This window comes from Hoplias malabaricus, chromosome 3, assembly GCF_029633855.1.
Source record: "Hoplias malabaricus isolate fHopMal1 chromosome 3, fHopMal1.hap1, whole genome shotgun sequence".
Taxonomy (NCBI): Eukaryota; Metazoa; Chordata; class Actinopteri; order Characiformes; family Erythrinidae; genus Hoplias; species Hoplias malabaricus.
This window is the reverse complement of record NC_089802.1, coordinates 10,489,446-10,508,728: the sequence shown is the minus strand read 5'-3', so window position 1 is coordinate 10,508,728 and position 19,283 is coordinate 10,489,446. Positions and strand designations below refer to the sequence as shown.

The window sequence follows — 19,283 nt, the reverse complement described above, 5'->3', positions numbered from 1 at the left end:
AATGTGTAAAAAACAGAAAATAGAACCTAATATAGAACCAAAAATTAACTTTCTTCTGTTTTTTTGTCATTGAAATAGGCCATCACTTCTCAGAATATCTTCATGACTTGAATGCTTTGTTTATTATTATTTTATTTTTAGGTTAATTTTCGTAAATTTGGTTCAGTTCATATCTAAAATGCACTTGCTGTGCTGGCTCTCAGAGTAGGTCATGTGACTGAGACGGTTACGCTGAACATACATTTACGTTTACATGACTTACAGAGCGGGATCATCTGCGGCTTTGCGCATGCGCGATTCATCTGCTGTTTGGACGCGGGGTGGAGAGGTTGTGGGTCTCCTTTCTGTTCTGACTGCAGCTGCTGGGAGACTGACCGCCTGTGAGTGTTTTGGGACGGAGAGGGACTCACGGTAGCACCCGCTGCGCGTTGAGGACAGTAAATGCACAACGATATGCGCTTTCACGTCCGACTCTCCAAAAGTCTCAAATAACATCAGAAACGGTCACTAGATTTGTCGCTCGCCTTTTTAAGTGAAAAAAAAAACCTCTGAAAATTCGCTAAATATTGTGACAAAGTCGCTAAGTTGTCAGCGCTGACTATCGCGGTTATTATATAACGACAAAAGAGGAGAACGCATGTTTCCACAAGTGTGTGTGTGTGTGTGTGTGTGTGTGTGTGTGTGTGTGTGTATATAAACACTATTACACAGGTGAGTGAGCAAATAGCTTCTTCAGCAGTGGATGCTAAGGAGGGTTTTTCTGAGCACAGATTTAGGCGGCTCCGTGCAGCCAGGTGTCTCTAAACTTTTGAGCTGGGGGTGTACTCAAAATCTATTTTAAATGTGTTACATTTTTTCAGTTTTGAAAAATGAAATTGTGTCAGAATGCTTCTTGAACTAGTTATTGATCCCTTGGCCCTCCAAGGAGTCATCAAAGAAACTTCACTCAAAGTGATAAAGCAATGAAACGGCCCTTGAAATGATGATGGAGAATCCCTCCGGGGAGAACATGAGAGGAAGTCAACAAGGGCATATTAAAAACAGTAATGAAACGAGGACTTTGTTTCTACTCACCTTCTCCTGTGGAGGTTTAGGAGTGATTGTTAACCGAGCACCCGTGGGAGTGTCTCTTTGGTGGGCTTTAGATTTGGCTGATTGTGTGGTCCTGAGGCTTCATTTATAAAATGTCATTTTCATCCCAAATTTGTTCTTTGAAGGAGCAATAAGTCATTATTACCTCCCAAATAGCAAACATTATTTCTGAAGATGATTATTTGTTATTTTCACATTTTTTCCCCTGTAACAATAAATTGACACGAGATGAAGTATCAAATTGCTTTTTAGTCCCTGAATGAACCAATTTATGCCCCATAGGTGTGGGACCCCTTCATGATTATATTAAGTTTAGTGTTGAAGCTCTGAAGTACCGAGGCCAGTAAGTGTAAGTGAGTAAATATAATGGATGTTTTATAATATAGAATAAAGATCACTACAGAAAATGACTGACTGCTCCATAAAAATAAGTTCTAATTATTTGTATAGCCATTATTATGAATACATCTTTTCACAAATTGCATGCAGTAATGTCCATAGTATGCTATGCCACATTATATTATGCAGTAGTACTCATTAATGCTGTATTGAAAAATAAAATACATTATATCACAGATATTAGCATTATGTTGGTGAGTATATTCCTAACTGAAGCTTATTGACTCCCCTACACATGTAGTCTGTATAATTACAAATTATACAAATTTGTAACAGCCATATGTCACATGGGCGGCACGGTGGCGCAGCAGGTAGTGCTGCAGTCGCACAGCTCCAGGGACCTGGAAGGTTCAAGTCCTGCTCCGGGTGACTGACCGGGTGGTGAGTTTGGCGTGTACTCCTCATGTCCGCGTGGGTTTCCTCCCGTGGTCCAAAAACACATGTTGGCAGGTGGATTTTCTACTCAAAGATGTCCATAGGTGTGAGAGTGTGAGTGAATGTGTCAGTGTGTGTCACCCTGCAAAGGACCGGTGCCCCCTCCAGGGTGTGTTCCTGCCTTGCACCCAGTGATTCAGGGTGGGCTCCAGACCCACCGCAACTTTGAACTGGACAATGTCACATTAATCTAAACTGCTTTATCTCTGAACGGAGTTAAAAACGCTGTTGCACTAACAGTTGTAACTTGTTTTTGAAACTCCCTGAAGTTACTGAATTGCAGAACACTGATAATTTTCAGCATCTGCTCACTTTTCACATTTTGAATGTCAGAAAGGATACAATCCCCTGGTGGTTGTACGTTTAGCTGTGATGTAGACAAGCAGACTTTGAAATGCTATTATTAGCAAAAAGACAATTTACACAGAGATATGATGCATATGAAGGTGACTAATGAACATATGGGAGTTTGACAAGTCAGGAGAACAAAAGGGTCTTTAATAAAGGTTAAAATTATGAAGACACAAAAAAGCTTAAATAAACATGTAATAAAATGTATTTTAAAATGTTGAATTCCTTGACATTCAAGAAGTGCAGAAGTGAGTATATCAAGTTCAAACTGTACCTGCAAAAACAATGTCCGAGCACTTTCTTCACTGATGGTAAATACTCTACAAAGAATTCCACTGAAAGATGCTTGGGACGTAGTGAATATCTACTGTCAGTTATATACTGCCATCAAGTGCTGAGTTCAGCCATTACAATGGATTAGACATTTTTGGTGTGTTCTGCTTTACCTCGAATACATACTGGTAACTGGCCATTGGTAATTTACAAGAAAACACACCAAACCCAGTGTATCCAAGATTAACGTGGATTTAGAAGAAGATTTAGAGTGTATAGTTTGTTGTAGAACATACAAAGTGCAACCATTTGAAGAGACTTTATACAAAATCTGTTATATATTGTTGGGGGTGTAACAAATAATGTATAACAATGATATAGCATTATTAATGCTACATTTATTGCAGAAACGGGTTTTTATAAACTGTATTATCTATCTATTCTCTCTCTCTCTTTCTCTCTCTCTCTCTCTATCACACACACACACACACAAGTATGGATTGCTAAAGATTAAGATCATTATAAATAGTCCAAAATTTATTGCAATGAAAGATTTGCTACATCAATTAAATCAAAAATATTCAAAAATATATATTGTATAATAAGTTTGTGCCCTCATTAATGGCATTAATGCCTCTGTTCTTACATTAAATCATCTTATTAAAACGTGATAATCTTTCTTAAACTATTCACATAAAATCAAAATACTTTATAAAGAATAAGGTTGGAGAACGATTATAAAGAGCAATGTGACCACATCTCTGTAGATCTTTCCTCTTCAAGGGCAATGTCCTCTTCATTTCACCTGACATGTCTTCACAGGTTTAGGTCAGGGCACTGAGATTGACCCTGTAAAGATTTTGTCTCTGGTCAGTGAAAGAGTTTTTTGTTAGGATCTGAAGGTTTGCTTTGGAGCATTGTCCTGCTGGAAGATCCCCCTGAAGCAGCTGAGATACTATCAGGAATCTCTCTCTCTTTTTTTTTTTTTTAATTTCAGAATGCCACCTGCTGTAATGAAATTCCCAGAGCCACATGGACTACAGCTCCACACAGGACAACCATCCATACTTCACTAGGGGGATTAGGGTTTTTAAATTATGACCTCACCTCCTTTTTTCAGACAAACCACAGGTGCTTCTTGCCAGAAGGCTCTCTCTTTTTGGATTTTTATCATTCGAGCCTGGAGAAAAACAGCAGAATGTGGAGCCTAACCTCCTTCACTTAAACATGTTTTCAAACACATTGCCTTCATCAGCTCATCAGAGGCCATGGAGTCCATACAGCTTCAGTGCAGCTGTCATGTGTTGGACCACGGAACACAGTTTGTATAATCTCTACAGAAAAAATATGAAACAAAATGAGACTCTAGAGAAGCTGTTTTACGTCTCCATGCCCAGTGCCAGCTGTAAGCTAGAGGGGTTTAACAACGCTGTTGATCAACAATAGTTTAAGTGGTGTCTGTGATCCAAAACTTTCAAAACAATTCAATAATCCTCCTTGTGGCTCAATGCCAAATTCTCACAGAATAATATCTAATATCTAGTGTAAAGCCTTCCCAGAAGAATAGAGGTTGTTAGTGCAGTAAATACATACAGAATATCTGCTGTGTCTGCATTATCCTGCTAGAAGTGGTCACTGCCATTAGGGATTACGTCTAAAACCAAGAGGTATATTTGGTCTTCAGCAGTGTTTATGTTGGTGGTATGTGTCAAATATCCACATGAACACCAGGACCCAAGGCAGAACATCACAGAGAATCACACTGCTTCTGTTGGCTTGCTCCTCTCCCAAAGTGCATTTTGATGCCATCCATATATGAATGTACATAATAGATATTTTTGAGGCAATACTTGTCTTGTCTGTGTCTTACCTTGGTCATTTTGTCCTCTGTAGCTGTCCTCAAAATAAGAAGTATGACCAGTGTTGTCACGGTTCTGTAGGGTCAAGGGACAAGGAACAGAGTTGGAGGTAGGTGCAGTAATTTAAACAATACACAAACAAAAACCAGTACTATGACACATGAACTCGAAGACATACTAGAGTAACAAAACAGAGTAGTAGCACGAAAGGAAGCAAAACTAAGAGAGAGAGAGAGACAAAAAAGGCTACGAAAATCTAAACAGGGAGGCTAAACACCAAGCACAGAGGCTAAAGACTAGCCACAGGAGCTAAACACAAAGCAAGGGCTAAACATAGAACAAGGGGCTAAATACTGAACAAAAGACTAATTATAGAACAGAGATGCTAAATAAGGACACAAGACAACAAACAGTTACCTAGAGACAAAACAATGAAACAGTACTGAAGACTTACAGTGACCCACAAACAGGCCACACAGACACGGCTATAAAAAATACACCTTAGACTAGAAATGTGTGAACTACAACCCCTGGCAAAAATGATGGTATCATTTTGTAGAAAAAAAGCAGATCACAGACATGACAAAAAAACTAAAGGCATTCAAATGGCAACTTTCTGGCTTTAGGAAACACTAAAAGAAATCAACAGTTAGATTTTTAGAACAAGCACAGGAAATAAATTATGGAATCATGACAAACAGAATAGCACTCCAACACATCACTAGTACTTTGTTGCACCACCTCTGGCTTTTATAACTGCTTGCAGTCTCTGAGGCATTGACTTAATGATTGACAAACAGTACTCTTCATCAATCTGGCTCCAGCTTTCTCTGATTGCTGTTGCCAGATCAGCTTTGCAGGTTGGAGCCTTGTCATGGACCATTTTCTTTAACTTCCACCACAGATTTCCAATTGTATTGCGATCCGGGCTGTTTGCAGGCCATGGCATTGACCTTATTTGACTTTCTTCAAGGAATGTTTTCACAGATTTTGCTCTATGGCAAGATGCATTATCATCTTGAAAAATGATTTCATCATCCCCAAACCTGACATGCAGCCCATATCATCAATGACTGAGGAAATTTGCATGTTTTCTTCAGACTGCCGTCTGTATAAATCTCATTGGAACGGCATCAAACAAAAGTTCCAGCATCATCACCTTGCCCAATGCAGATTCGTCACTGAATATGACTTTCATCCAGACATCCACAGTCCACGATTGCCTTTCCTTAGCCCATTGTAACCTTGTTTTTTTCTGTTTAGGTGTTAGTGATGGCCTTCTTTTAGCTTTTCTGTAAATCCCATGTCCTTTAGGCGGTGTCTTACAGTTCGGTCACAGACGTTGACTCCAGTTTCCTCCCATTTGTTCCTAATTTGTTTTGTTGTACATTTTCTGTTTTCAAGGCATATTGCTTTAAGTTCTCTGTCTTGAGGTGTTAGTGTTTGTAATGAAAATTTGCAGGGTGATTCCATAATTTTTTCTCTGTGCTTGTTCTAAAAATCTAACTGTTACTGGCTACCACAAGTATTTTTCTTGATTTCTTTTAGTGTTTCTTTAAGCCAGAAATTTGCCATTTGAAATGCCTTTAGTTTTTTGTAATGTCTGTGATCTGCTTTTTTTCTACAAAATTAAACAACTGAAGGAACATCCTCAGAGACTGGTGATTCCATCATTTTTGCCAGGGGTTGTAATCAAGACACGTGAAACTAGAAACACAAGGGAAGGGTATCACATGACCAGTTAAGGAAACAGTCACATGACAAAGGGCGCACAAACAAGAAACAATATAAACAGAACACCAAGCCAGGCATATGTTACAAGCGCACCCAGTGCTGATACATAAGTTCAAAATGTCAACCTTTATCACACCTGAAAAGTCTGGAATCCAATACTTTTGAATAAATTTTGAAATTATATTAAGCCACAACTTTGGTGAATTCATTTTATTTTTTTGTTTGTTTTTTTAGGTACCTACGCGAAAATGGACTGTCTGTGTCTTCCAAACCCAGCTATTTCGCAGAGCAGAAAGTGCAGATGTGAAGTGTTACAGTTACATGTTTCCTAGGGAGACCAGACATCCTCTTTTCGGGACCTAAAAAACGCGTGAGGCCGGGATTCCAAAACTGTCCGGGATTTTGCCGTCCACAGTCTCCCCTTGGCCCAATTCTTACAATAAACCCTAATCCCTTTCTTGAAGTTTGCACTTCGATGACGTATGATGACGTTGCTTTAGGTAAGCTAAATGGGCGTGTCCTGATGACGTGTTTAAGGTGTCGGAGCTCAGAGCAGAAATAGGGCACACTTCGCCGCGCGCACCTTCTAGTGCTTACATCACTTTCAGCCGACTTCCGCTCCACGTCACAGTGTTTTAGTGGAGCCTCGAACAGAAATGTGTTGAAAGTTGTTAAGGTAATTTATCATAGTCTATTTTTTGTATCTGGAAGCGTTTCTGCTCTATATTAAAAAAAAAAAAAAAAAAAACTGAAAGCCGTCACTTCTGTCCCTATAACGACACAAATACACGGACACACCTGACCGTTACTGACTTTCTGATGAGTTAATCAGGTTACATCTGCGCACTGTTTCTGTTTAACATTAACTTTAGAAGAAAACAGGCCAACTCATTAAAGCCGGGACAGGGGAGAGACTGAATTATAGCTATCACACACAGCACGTTTTATCAGCCAGACCTGATAAAATATGAAATATAAGTATTTATACATAAATGACTGGATCCAAGCGATGTTCTGTTCAAGTCTGTATTATTTCTGGTTCGAAAATGTGGTGCTTGGTTTTAGTAACGTTTAAAAAACAAAGTTAAAAAGTAAACTCATCGGTTTCTGTCATAATAATGAGTTTTCTGGTGTAAACAAGTCACTTTAATACAGGGCTTCAGTTTAGAAGTTTGGTTTGAACAGAAAATAACAGGTTTCAATGATAAAGAAACGGTCAAGAAATGACAAAAATATGATTTTATTATTTTTGCTTAGGGCCAAATGTTGAATGGAAATGAATCTGTCCAAAAAGGCATTTGTTTTTTATCTTGTTAATGAGTATCTGTTTATATATTACATTTCAGCTGCATGGTTATGGAAGCATTTGCCAACCTTCCCAATGTGTCCTCTTTTTTGAAAACTCAGATATGGTCACCCTAATGTTTCCACTAGAGAGGTTTTCAAATCACTGGGTGTTGAATAGTGTAGCTTTAACTAATGGAAAGTAGACTAAGTCAAAAAATAATTAAATAAAACATACAACATTAATACAAAATGGCCTAATAACAGGCACAGATTAGTGTCCACATGGAGTAAATGACAGCAAATAAAATAAAAGGATGGCGCCTCAATGTTTGTTCTATAAATATTCGTGTGAGTAGAGTGTTGTGAGGACCTCTGCAGTAATTATAAAGAGTCCCCTGTGGTGTTTCAGAGAGGATCCTGCTGTTCAGACGCTTTTATCAGATCTGGACCATTTAACTGTGACACACTTTGACTCACTCCTAATAGGGCCTAAATGGATCACAGCTTAGAGCTCTCTCTCTCACTGTCTCTCACACACACTGTCTCTCTTGCTTTCTCTCTCTCTCTCTCTCTCTCTCTCTCTCGCTCACACTCACTCACTCTTACACACATACACACACAGGCTGGTAGTGATGGGTGCGTCCAGCAGAGCTCTTCAGCTGGCATGGTCTCAAGTCTTTGGCACATTTCTAATGCGATCAGAGCCTATGCTATTAGCTAATGCCAGTGGCTGGCCGCAGAGTGGACCAAGTTTAGTCTCTCTTTCTTTCTCTATCTCTATCTCTCTTTCTCTAGCTTTTCTCTCATATACATATATACACTCACTCATCCTTTTTCTCATTTACGCTGTTCATTTATTTATTTCTCTCTCCTGTTAGCATTCGCTGTCAGCCAGTCCCTCATTGTTCCTTCTTTTTATTTGCAGCCTCTGCCTCACTCTCACCTTTTACTTTTTTTTTCTTTTTCATGTTTTCTTGGTAATGTGTTTCCCAGTAGAGTGAGTGAGCGAGTAAGAGAGCGTGTCAGTCAGTCAGTGAGTGAGTTAGTCAGTCAATCAGTGAGTGAGTCAGTTAGTCAGTCAGTCAGTGAGTGAGTCAGTTAGTCGGTCAGTGAGTGAGTGAGTCAGTCAGTGAGTGAGTCAGTCAGTCAGTCAGTGAATGAGTCAGTCAGTCAGTCAGTCAGTCAGTCAGTTAGTCGGTCAGTGAGTGAGTGAGTGAGTCAGTCAGTCAGTCAGTCAGTCAGTGAGTGAGTCAGTTAGTCGGTCGGTCAGTGAGTGAGTGAGTGAGTGAGTCAGTCAGTGAGTGAGTCAGTCAGTCAGTCAGTGAGTCAGTCAGTCAGTCAGTCAGTCAGTCAGTGAATGAGTCAGTCAGTGACTGAGTCAGTCAGTGAATGAGTCAGTCAGTGAGTGAAGTCAGTCAGTGAGTGAGTCAGTCAGTGAGTGAAGTCAGTCAGTCAGTCAGTCTTGCAACCATTATAAAACAACTCCTAAAAGTTGTTTTATAAACAACAAAATTGTGTGTGTGCTGCCAGAGAACAGAGAGGGTCTGCATGTCTAACAAATACAAATGGAGCTGACTTTTGGCACATTGTAGTTTCTGCCACTGCATGTTTTAAAAATGCTTTATAACTATAAACTCAAAACTTAACTTGTCTTAATTTAAAGTTGATGTCTCTGACATAAACCAGATAAGAGGTTGTAATTATTAAGCTATTTGTTTATGTATTTATTTATTAGTTCACTAGAATTGATTTGTGCTGAAAAAAGCCATCGTAAGTTTCAGAATAAGAACCTGATTGTTTTGCTTCCTAATGGAAAATGGGGCCATTAGACACAAGTTTCCTGTAGGATACATTTAGATCCCAGTAGAGAATTAAATGTTTTTTTAAAGCAGCCCCACATGACTTGATAAACCATTAAGATCCTGCATAATGTGATAAGCCCATCAAGAAAACATTAAATAAATACCATCAGGTACCAACAAAATCCTGAACAAAGTACTGAAGGAGAAAGAGTATGTATGTGTGGTGGGGTGGGCAGATGAGTAAGAAGAAAGAGGAAAGTAGTGAGAGAAAAGGAGAAGAGTGTGGAAGAATAGAGGAAAGGACTGTTGGAAAAGAGGAAAGGACTGATTAGAAAGAAAACACTGAAGGATGAGAAGAAGAGTATGGAGGAAAGGAGAGGAGTGAAGAGAACGAGGAGAGGAATGATGAGGAAGAGAAGTCAAGAGAAAGTGAAAAATGAGAAAGAAAAGGAGTGATAAGAATGGGAAAATTACTGGAAATGATGAAACGATTAGAAAGAAGAGTTAGACGTATGAAGAAAGGAATAAGGGGAAAAAGGATAGAAGAAAGATGAGTGAAATGGATAAAGAAAGTAGTGTAAGACCTAATGGCAAAAGATTTAAAAGTAGAGACAAGAACAGAAGGGAAATGTGTTTCAGGAACTAAATATGAAGTCATTAACCACATAATAAAGTGAAAGGGGATAAACTTAGTAACTTTTGTGGTAGAAAACGGTCAGAGACCTCTCATGCTTTTCTCCTTTTTTCAGCACTAACTGCTTCTAATATCCTTTGAAGGCTTTATTCTAGAGACTGGACCAGTGTTATAAATATGTGCTTGCATTCAAGGAAATATAAGTGGCTTTTCCGTAAAGTTTAATTATTAATGCTTTAAAGCCTAAAGTTGTGTAGTTAAACTCAGAATCCTCACAGTTCATTCATTCATTCATTATCTGTATCTATTCATTCATATCTTATCCAGTTCAGGGTCGTGGTGGGTCCAGAGCCTACCTGGAATCATTGGGCGCAAGGCGGGAATACACCCTGGAGGGGGCGCCAGTCCTTCACAGAGCAACACAGACAAACACACATTCACTCACACACTCACACCTACGGACACTTTGGAGTCACCAATCCACCTACCAACATGTGTTTTTGGACTGTGGGAGGAAACCCACGCAGACACGGGGAGAACACATCAACTCCTCACAGACAGTCACCCGGAGCGGGAATCGAACCCACAACCTCCAGGTCCCTGGAGCTGTGTGATTGCAACACTACCTGCTGCACCCCCTTACAATTCAGAGTCATAGAATTAAACTGTTCATTGCTCTTTAGAAACTCTTTATTATTATACCAGACTTTTTTATATTATACCAGTCATGGTGCTGTACTCTGAAAGTAATCTGATAGTTTATTTCATATAGTTAACAGTTCCATTTGAGGTATGCAGTAGATGGCGGCTGAGGTGAAGTGTCTGACAAATGCCAATATCAACACATGAAAAGTAATCTGTGCAACATTCAGGCCAGAAAACAGCATGGTACCATCCGACTGAGCTGCTAAACTACATTCTGACATTTGAACATCCCTCTAATCCAGTGTTGCTTGACAATAGCGTCACTGCGACAGCATTTTAAATTATAGACATATTTTCTGTGTTGTATTGCTTGCGTTGGTTGGTTGTCCCAAATCGCACCGTATTCGATATAAAACTTATAATCTAAAATTAGAGTTATATATTATTCTAAAATGATTGGTGTGGTACAGTGGTAACATGTGAGAGACCTGGGTTTGATTCCAGGTCCGAGCAACCAGTCTGTGCTACACCAATAAGAGTCCTTGGGCAAGACTTTTAACACTGCATTGGCCTACCTCTATAAAAATGCCTTAAATGTACATGTAAAATAAATTGTTGCATTATCTGAAAGATATAGAAATTTTTTTAAATGCAGAATCCATTGTTTTATGACTTATAATACGCACTACATAGGATGGAGGAAGATGTTTGAGATTTAGCCCTTGCACAAGCATAAAGCATAAATCGTTCTTAAGCATATCACGCCTTTTCCGTGTTTTAGGGGAGTGGCTTTAGAAGGAGGAAAAAAGTATTTTTTTTTTATTTAAAGACATAGCTTTAAAATATTTTTATAAGACATTTTTCATGCTACAAAAATAGAGTAATTTAATGTTGCAACAATGCACAATAAACATATAGAAGACTTAACAGGAAGCTGGCATACATCTGTGGTCCACATTGTTTATATCTGTAGATGAATGATACTGTAATTAAAGCAATCAAGAAACTGCTGTCTAAACATGTAATTAAATCTATAATAAAACAATTAAAGAAGAAAAAAAGAAAGCACACACACAAACAACAAATTACTTATATAATTAATGTACATTTTATATTATTTCTAGCAATTACCTTTTATCTTAGTCTAAACATTAAACATTTAGGATCAGATAAATGATGTTTACAGCAGAATAATCCAGAAAGTAGCATCAAATTAGAGGACAATTATAGTCAACATCATAGTCGGCAATCACACAACATCTGCATAGAGGCTACAGCACTGCAGTGATTAATAATCAGTATATATCCATCTAAATCAGCTAAAAAACAAGAAATAACACAGAAACAAGTCTGATTTACTTGTGGAAATGGTCAGTGTTCAGTGTGTGTGTGCATTCAGTTTTGCATATTTGTGTTCTTTAAAGATTAAAGCCTGAGGGAATCTAAGTCCATGATTGCTTTCTAATTGGTCCTGTTGCTTTGCAGCATTTCTTCTGTGAATAATTGGTGAATATCCACTTTTTCTTTGGCAGAATTCTCCATTGTTGCATCAGTTTTGCCTTTCCAATCAAAAGACTGGCGTATCTTATCGGCCCTAGTATAGAAAGACATGTATTTCTGTTAGGGGTTGGGGAGCCTTTATTACCCTAAGTATTGTACATATACTCTACTTAGAACAGGGTTACTGGGACACACTCGTGGAACCAGGCCTCAGGTGGTGTCAGTGCCTCCAAACCTGACACCAATGAATAAGGGCAACCTGAGTGTTGATAAAAGGAATGGGAGAATTGGCAGTTTGGTTCATTGTCTCCAGCACTGCAAGCTCTGTATCAGCTTATTGTAGGGAAATGTTTGCATAGCCTAAAAGTGACCGATGTAACCCGGTCAGAGGAACAGCCACCCTACTTCGAAGTCAGCCACTTTACATGTGTGTCTCAGACAGCATTGGACCCATGTAAGTCAGTCAGGTCCAAGCCAGACAGGTTAGACTGGTCCCCGATCAGCCTTGGAGTAGAGGTTCTGCTCATCTGAATTCAGAGGAGCCCACTGAGGTGGTTCAGGAACCTTATTCCAGGGCATGTTCCACTAGGCGGAGACCCTAAGGCAGACCCAGTATCAGATTGAGGAACTATATTTCACAACTGGTTTGAGAATGGCTGGGGATCCCTCAGGGATCTGTTACAGTGGCTGTAGCTTGCCAGAGAAGTTTACAGTGCCCTTCTGCTTACAATATGACCCTCACCAAGGAGATTTGGATGGAAATTATGATTATGATGATGATACCAGGGGAACTATTATGGACACTGGGGAGGCACCATGCCAGTTACCATATGAGGAATACTGATGTATATAAACATATAATACAGTTGTGTTAGTAAATATTGGATTTTTTACTTGAGATGTGTTTGTGCAGCTGATTGGATGATCAGAAAATGGATACAGTTTATAAATGCCTCATTACTGGGACTGACTGAAATATTAAATAAATAAATAAATAATAATAATAATAATAATAATAATAATAATAATAAATGGTAGTAATAGATATTTGTGGGTTTTACCTGCCATGCCTTTGCCCTGTCTCGAGTTTTCCTCTGTTTCTCCGCCATGTGCTCTGTTAGCAGATGACTCTGTTTGTTATGGTCCCTTCTCTCTGCCCTAGCTCCGCCCACTTGTCAGTGTCTTCACCTGTGTGTCCTCTGTGGTCCTGCCCCTCAGGTGTTCCTTGTTTGTCCCGTTGGTATATATAGTCCCTGGTCTGGTCTTGTATGTGTGGACATGTGTTTCTGTGTCTCTCTGTTTACCCTTGTCTACCCTGGTTCATGGCTGGTTCCTGTCTGTCTTTGTCTAGTCCTGTTCGGTTTCTTTCTAGATTGATCCTGTTTGTTTTGACATTGTATAGTTTTTGTTTTGTGTACATCTGCCTCCTTGTCTTCCCTGCCCAGCTGTGACAATACCATACGTTTTGAAAAATAGTACAAAATGTGATATGTATTCTGTTTTGGGTACAATTTCACGCAACTCTGCCTCAGAAAGAACACAGGGATTGTCCGCAGAGCCTGAACATGTCATATATAACATATTATATTATGTTCCTGGTTCCCCACTGAGATTTCATAATACACAACATGTGGCATGTTCCAAGTGGCCTCTTACTGTATTGCCCACTATGTAGTAAGATATATATATATATATATACAGGGTGGGCCATTTATATGGATACACCTTAATAAAATGGGAAAGGTTGGTGATATTAACTTCCTGTTTGTGGCACATTAGTATATGGGAGGGGGGAAACTTTTCAAGATGGGTGGTGACCATGGTGGCCATTTTGAAGTCGGCCATTTTGGATCGAACTTTTGTTTTTTCAACGGGAAGAGGGTCATGTGACACATCAAATTTACTGGGAATTTCACAAGAAAAACAATGGTGTATATACCCTGTATATAGGACACTGATAAAGTTTGGACACAGGTCTCTATGTGTCATTGGAGCAGCCAGAGTCTTGTAGAGAGAGCAGCTAGCGATCTGATCAGTATGTCTATTGTTAACTTCACAATGCTGTTTATCCTGGATCCCCTGCACCTAAATAGTATGTTAATAATGATTGTTCCGTCACTCTAGGCAAATTAACTTCATTAAAGTAGGCCTTAATAAATGGCGGCATTTCTGTGTGAGGTGATCTCAGACGTAAAACTCTTCAGTATTAGATGACAGTTTGTTTCCTAATTAAGAGATTTGGCACAGCAATACAATACAAAAATACTACAAAAATAAAGTTCAATTCAACTATTTTTTTTTTTGCCAACTCAGTGCAAAGAAGAAATTAAAAGTATGATTTGTTCATGAATCAAACATTAAATCTAAAAAAAAAAGGAAAAATGCATTAACACAATCAATACACACCAGTGTGTTTGGTGTCGAGCTGTGAATCTACAGGCAGGCCTCACCCTCTGCGAGCCATGGGGCAATTAAACCTTGCTCTTGCCTGCTCAGGGAGCTACCCCAGTGTGATTAAACCTCACTATGCCTGCACTGACCCTTAACCACCCCCATACAGTTGATTCTTTCTGTGTGTATACATGAGCTCAAAAGTTATGTTAACAGTGGGAGTGTCGTGCTGTTACACTGCTGCAGAGAGCCATGCTCTCTGAAGTGCTTTCATGCAAAAACGCTTCAATCCCTTCCTCCCCACGCTGCGTGGGCAATTATGAGCGCCTTGAGAGAGGGTACACTTCTGATTTTCCATCCATTTTAACAGAGGAACCATTTGCAGTGGAATGGAAATTTTGAAGAGGAGCTAAGGTAATAAGAAGGCAACTTCAACTTAATGGTCTACAGGCTTCAAAGTTTTTGGTGTCATCTTACTTTATTTCTTTTTTTATGATTTATATGATTTATCAACTGCTTCTGTTTGAGTTTTTAAAGTGTTGCGTTAGTGAGAGGGAGTTTATAGAGAGTGTAATTTATGATTCTGCTGTAATTATATATAGAGTGAGTTTACTTGCTGCTTGAAATGTAACCAAATATTTCACTTTTATGGGTTTAATTAGGATTTTTAAATTTACATTTATTTATTTATTTACTTACTTAGTTAGTTTTAACTAAAGGCATGATGCAGAGTCTTCTGACATGAAAAAGTCTTAGTAAACTGCACCAAACTGCACATTTTCACATGGCATTCCATGTGGTTACTAGCAAATTAATTTGCCCATGGCTTATGCTCGTTTAAGGACATGTTCTACATTGCAATATAATGTTTACAACGATTACAGAAGCACATTCAATGCGTAACTACATACAATAACAAAAGACAAAAGAAGCACACAAAATCTAGGAGGTTGATAAAATGGCTGATTTTATTTATTTTTTTATTATAATTTTTTTTTGTACTAAGTTTCCACAAGGTGGTGCCACATGCAAAGTTTTGTCTGATGAGAGAGAGAGAGAGAGAAAGAGAGAGAGAGAGAGAGAGAACATAGCCTCTTATGTATTTGAGCTTCTTACATTTCTGCCTGGCTGAGTAAATAACAGTAATTCAAGAGGAAGTGCATTGATTATCCAAAACACAGGAAAGGGAGTCCAGGAGGAAAACACTGATGTAAATCCCTAAATGAGTTTTCAACACAAGGTAAATGGACATTACAGGGAAGGATTGATTGGTAAATGAAGGGGTTAATGTACAAATTCATGTAAAACAAATGTGCTTTCCTGATTGAAAGCAAATATCACTGTTTAGATTTTTCATTCTTGCAACTTTTCACATTTAACTATGGCATGAATAGAGTCGTGAAGCACTTTAAACAGTAGGGGGTGCTGCATACCGCAGAGTAAACGGGGAGCCTTCTTGTTTGGAGACAAAACTGAAGAAAAAAAAGAGATAGGGGATGCCAAAGGAATGATAGTGATTATATTATATAAGAGGTTTAGTATAAGACTTACAGAGGTGTAATTAAATGTGCTTTTATATTTATGCACTTGCCTTTATGCACTTCATCGGTTTATCTGTGGTGTGCATGAGTTGTATAAATGCAAATGCCACTTAATCTTAGAATTGGTGCCAGCATCCGATCTTGAACTTAATAAGGAATTGAAGTAGTCTCGTGAGTATTTTTAAATTATCCCTGATTCCAGAAGTATGTTCTAGAGCGGTGTATTTCAAACCCAGTCTTTTTCAACCGTGTTTTTTTCCCCCTTTTTATCTGCACATGAAAACCTTTAACAACTGGATTTCTCTTGGTTACCACACTTTCTTTGGGACCAGACAGTAGAATTTCATAAATTAGTCAGGGCCCTTGAAATCTGTCTGTAGTTCAGGCAGGGAACACGTCTGTTTAGATGTTGAAATATCTCTGGGATTTTTGAAAGTGGCTCAAGGTGTTATCAGGTATTCAAGGAGGAAATGTACCTGCCAATCAAATAAATGACCCTCATGTAAACAGACTTGATTAGTTCTGCCTGATTTAAGCATTGTGTTGCGGCGGAAAGGTACCGGTTGCATCCAAATGGCACACCGCCCCGATCCAGCCCTCAAACACTGAATAGCTCTGCCTCTTAAGGGAGAATGTGATGGAAGTGAATGTGACAACACGAGTACTCCCATGCTGCTGCATTCGTGTTTTTAATTTGCTTTACCTTAGCTTTAACTCATATAGCCTCAGAGAAGAACCTGTGACTCCGCCGAGCCCAAAGAAGATGTGTTATATTACACCAGCCAAAATAATTTCAATACTATTTTACCTTCTGCTGTTTGAATACCCTGGTGTTTACGCAAAACTCTAATGTGTGCCTTCGGATTTGGCAGCTGAAACTATAATTATCTAAATCACCCCCTTACAATTCTCTCATGGCTGTCTTCTCCTTGCTTTCTCCCTAAACTCCCTAAATTGCACATCCTCACTGTCAGAGGACCATGGCATCAGCATTAAGCTGGAAATGACATGATTGGCATCCACTGCCTCCATAATCATCTGAGATGTGATGAATGCATATTACTGCAGCGCGAGAAAGGCAGGCTAGCCGAATTCAAAAACAGCAATTACAGTTTTCCCCTAAGAAAATCGCCCAGATGGAGGCAAAATATGCAACAATTTGTGTGGTCATTAAAGCAGCTCTGTTTTGTATAAGTCTGTGATTACAATATAGCCGGCTTATGCCTCTATTTTATGTGCTTGGAAGTCATTTGTACTGACTGGCATCACTGAATGAGGTCACCGCTGTCACTTAAAATGGTATTTCATGGTTATGGGCTTCCTTTGTTGCCAGCATTTGTGTAATGAAGCTTGCAATAGAATCACACGTGCAGTGTATGAGAAAGGAAGGGAGGAGTCAGACAAACCCTTCACTTTAAATTTGATATCCTTCTCCTTGATAAGTTACAAAAGACCCATGTCATGGAGAAATTAAATCTCCTTGTTTTTAACGGTAACATTTCGTCTTTGTTAAAATAATGCATGAGAACGGGATTCTAATATGTGCTCGTGACTCAGTAAGGCTTATCTTGCCATTTCCTGGACCTTACTAACCTGTGACCATGGCTTATCTATCTAAGTCCTTTGCCTTACAAGTCATGGCTATTCATTATTATATATTATTTGATGCCCATGCCATTTTTGGGGTCACATATTACTCATATTGAGAAAGAATCTCACCAGAGAGGCTCTGTATAAAACAGCCTCAGATAGGGCTTTCAGAGTGGCGCTTCTGAGATTCCTAGAGATGCCTTAGCCATCCAAGTGCAGGAGTTCGAGATCATAATTGGCATTTCTCTCTCTGGGTGGGTAGGATGACACTCCCTTGTCTCCTTCACTCAGCACCGTGCTAACCAGTGCAGTTGTCTGTTAGCTGACAAAACAGTGTTGAGCTGTCCAATGGCATGTTAGCAGCAGTTCAAGAAGGCCTCAAATATCTCGCAGGAAACGTGTTCGCTTTCACCCTGTGTGTGTATATATACATACACACAAACTCAGTTTCCAGAAACGTTTGAACACTGTGTAAAAATGCTTTGTGAATTGAAGATATTAACTGGACGTGAGTAGCTCAACAGTCTGTGATTGTTGTTGACTGATTCTCCTCTTCATGGTGTGCCATACATTATCAATAGGAGACAGATGTGGACTGTAGGCAGTCAAACACACACACTCTGTCTCTGCAGCCATACAGTTGTAACTTACATAGAATGAGGCCTGGCATTTACCTGCTGAAATAGTAAAATATGTAGTCTTAACGGCAGCATGTGTCTCTCCAAAATACCAATATAAGATGCTGCATCTATGGTACTTTCACATATATGATAATCACAGTACTGATGTACCCCCATGACATCACAGATGCAAGCTTTTGCATTTTTATTGGTAACAATCTGGATGGTCTTATTCATCTTTGGCATCTGACATTCTCTCAGACAAAGTGAAACATGGACCACAGAGTATTTTTCCAGTGTATTTAGGTCCATCTCTGGTGCACTCTCAGAAGAAGGGTATGAAAGAAGCACTAAAATTACACACAATGTAAATATATCTTTAAAGATACAATAGAAGATTCCAGTTTTGTTCTTTAAACATACATTACATTCTCTTCTCCATAAGGAGTGGTGAGGTTGTTAAAGTTTCGTTATTGAACTGTGTAAAATAAAATAACAATGTAAGTCCTGGAAATGAAATTATGTGTAAGAAATGAACATAACTCTTAAATCTACAAATAGTAACTAAACGTACAGCACTTAGGGCACCACTTAAGTGACACCAAATGGTATCACCAGTTTTTTCTGACAGTGTATGATGTTGTGGGCGTCACGGTGACGCAGCAGGTAGTGTCGCAGTCACACAGCTCCAGGGACCTGGAGGGTGTGAGTTCATGTCCCGCTCTGGGTGACTGTCTGTGAAGAGTTTGGTGTGTTCTCCTGGTGTCCGTGTGGGTTTCCTCCGGGTGATCTGGTTTCCAAAAACACACATGGGTAGGTGGGTTGGCAACTCCAAAGTGAATGTGTGTGTCGCCCTATGAAGGACTGGCACCCCCTTCAGGGTGTGTTTCCACCTTGCTCACATTGATTCCGGGTAGGCTCCGGACCCACCACCACCCTGAACTGGATAAGCGTTACAGACAGTTCATGAATAAATGAATGAATGTGTGTTTTTGTGCCCAGTGAACTTACTGGTGTTTCTGCAAAATTAATATATGACTTCCTCTTTGCATAATAGCGTTTCATATTGCATTTCTTGCAGTGACACTTTTTTTTTAACTATTCTTTATTTTTATTATTTTTATTTTTTT

At 39.2% G+C, this 19,283-nt stretch overlaps 1 long non-coding RNA gene across 2 annotated transcripts; it reads right to left on the bottom strand.

The window, feature by feature from the left end:
• Nucleotides 1–3,155: 3,155 nt before the first annotated feature.
• Nucleotides 3,156–13,155, bottom strand: LOC136691292 (uncharacterized). Of its 2 annotated transcripts, none has more exons than XR_010801871.1 (3): nucleotides 13,073–13,155; nucleotides 4,421–4,484; nucleotides 3,156–3,884 (listed from the first exon to the last, which is right to left on the bottom strand). It is a non-coding gene; the product is annotated as an uncharacterized lncRNA (long non-coding RNA). The 2 variants fall into 2 exon arrangements; XR_010801872.1 differs by lacking the exon at nucleotides 13,073–13,155 and adding an exon at nucleotides 6,386–6,597.
• Between the last annotated feature and the right edge of the window lie 6,128 nt (nucleotides 13,156–19,283).